This window comes from Dermochelys coriacea, chromosome 1 (genome assembly GCF_009764565.3).
Source record: "Dermochelys coriacea isolate rDerCor1 chromosome 1, rDerCor1.pri.v4, whole genome shotgun sequence".
NCBI lineage: Eukaryota > Metazoa > Chordata > Testudines > Dermochelyidae > Dermochelys > Dermochelys coriacea.
The window spans coordinates 4,862,150-4,864,281 of NC_050068.2; the positions used below are offsets into that span (position 1 = coordinate 4,862,150).

The 2,132-nt window shown below is 46.2% G+C and overlaps 1 pseudogene; it reads left to right on the forward strand.

Moving 5' to 3' along the window:
* The first annotated feature begins 596 nt into the window (after positions 1–596).
* Positions 597–1,532, forward strand: LOC119846231 (annotated as a pseudogene).
* The last annotated feature ends 600 nt before the right edge of the window (positions 1,533–2,132 follow it).

Here is a 2,132-nt window from a genome sequence, read left to right on the forward strand (position 1 = left end):
ATGATACAATAGGCCACACTCAGAAGCTGAGGGTCAGAAAGGTATCTGTGTGAATGTCGCGACTGTAAAATCACTCAGAGCTCAAGTAGGCTGTGGAACTCTGATCCACAAGATATCAATGGGGCCAAGAGGTTAGCAGGACTCAAAGAGGGACTGGCTGTTTATATGGGTTATCAGAAAATCCAATTACAGTAGTGAGGATTGTTTTAAAAAGTCTTGGAAGGGCTCTAAACCTTCTTGATTTACACCACAAAAATATGTCTAACTAGTGGGTGCCTGGGGGAAACTTTCCTTAGCAGTAGTTCATCTCATAGCTACCTATTGCAGGGCTTCTTCCACGTTCCTCTGAAACATGTGGACCTGGCTACTGGGTACAGGGCTAGAAGGACTGCTGGTCTGATCCATTCCTGCAGTGCATATCTTCCTATCAGTGGTGTAAATCCAAGTCTATGGGTTTTTTTTTTATCTTCCTTTAGCTCTTGGGAGTCTCTAGAATTCCACTGAGAGAATAATGATGTCTTGTTAAATATCATCTCGTCTCTTGTTCTTTTTCCTTTCAGGAAGGAACATTCAAAACTCCTCAGACCTGTCCAGTACATTATGTCAGCTGTCAATGACATCAAATTCACACCTGCAGTGTTCCTTCTCACCGGGATACCTGGGCAGGGAAATGTCCATCTCTGGATCTCTGCCCCCTTCTGCTTCATGTATGTTATTTCGATATTAGGAAATTCAGTCATTCTATTCATTGTAAAAACAGATCCAAGCCTCCATGAGCCCATGTACATTTTCCTTTCCATGTTGGCCATCACAGATCTTGGGTTGTTGATAGCCATGCCGATGACACTGGGCCTATTCTTGTTTAATTCTCGGGAGATCAGCCTCAATGCTTGTTTTGCCCAGCTGTTCTTCATCCACTCTCTGCAATTCACTGAATACTCTGTGCTCTTGTTGATGGCATTGGACCGCTTCATTGCAATCTGTAACCCACTGAGATATGCTTCCATCTTAACCCTACCGAGAGTAGCCAAGATGGGACTGGTGTTTGTGCTAAGAGCGGTGGCCGTAATATTTCCACTCCCCTTTCTCCTGAAACTGTTCTGATTCTTTTGAGCCAATGTCCTCGCCCATTCCTACTGCCTGCACCAGGATGTCATGAAGCTGGTTTGTTCGGACATCACAGTGAACAACATCTATGGCTTGTTTATTACAATTGTAACGGTGGGGTTGGACTCACTGCTGATCTTCCTCTCTTATGTGATGATTCTCAAAACAGTGCTGAGAATCGCATCCCCCGTGAAGTGTCTTAGGGCCTTGAACACCTGAATCTCCCACCCTGTGCTGTCCTGCTCTTCTACATGCCAGAGTTCAGCCTGAATTTGATATACAGATTCGGGAAAGGCTCTTCTCCCTTGCTTCAAAATCTCCTGAGCTACATCTATCTGTTGGTCCCACCTCTGATTAATCCAATCGTGTATAGTGTGAAAAGCAAACACCTTCCTGTGAGGATAATCAGGGTGTTTATCAAGTGAAGAGTCAGTTCACCATCCAGCTCCAGAGCTAGTTACATAGGAGACAAGAAATTCAGCCATGGCCACTTATTCTATCCTGGACCCTTACATACAAGATGACAAGAGCTACTGATCTTCACTCTATAGAGAGAGGTTCAGACAGGGTTTAAGACCTGCAGCTATGATAGAGGGGCTGTCCTCACCTGCTGGTGAGGGAGGACAGCACACTAGGGGAAGGAGACCAAGGAAGGCAGAAGCATTTGAAAAGTGATTGTGTTCGTGGAGAGCCAGGGGACAGGTGGGTTATTGGCTCATAAAGACCGTATTAGTGGCTGCTCCAACCTCACAATTCCTGCAAATAAAGTCACTCTGAGAAGGGATGTGGAGGTTGTTTCCCATTACACCTGGCCTGTCTGTCCCATCTCTGGTTAAGCATCCATGGGCCATGAAAAAAGCTGCAGAGCTGTTCTGCATTCACAGTCCTTCTCCTTCTGGAGCACTCTGGGTTCTTCGTGCAGTCCTAGCCCTTTCTGAGCATTGTGGGTGCTGCATGATCCACAGGGACTACACCAGCTGTGGACAGGGGCTATTCAAGGGGACAGACACAGACCCTTCCCCTAC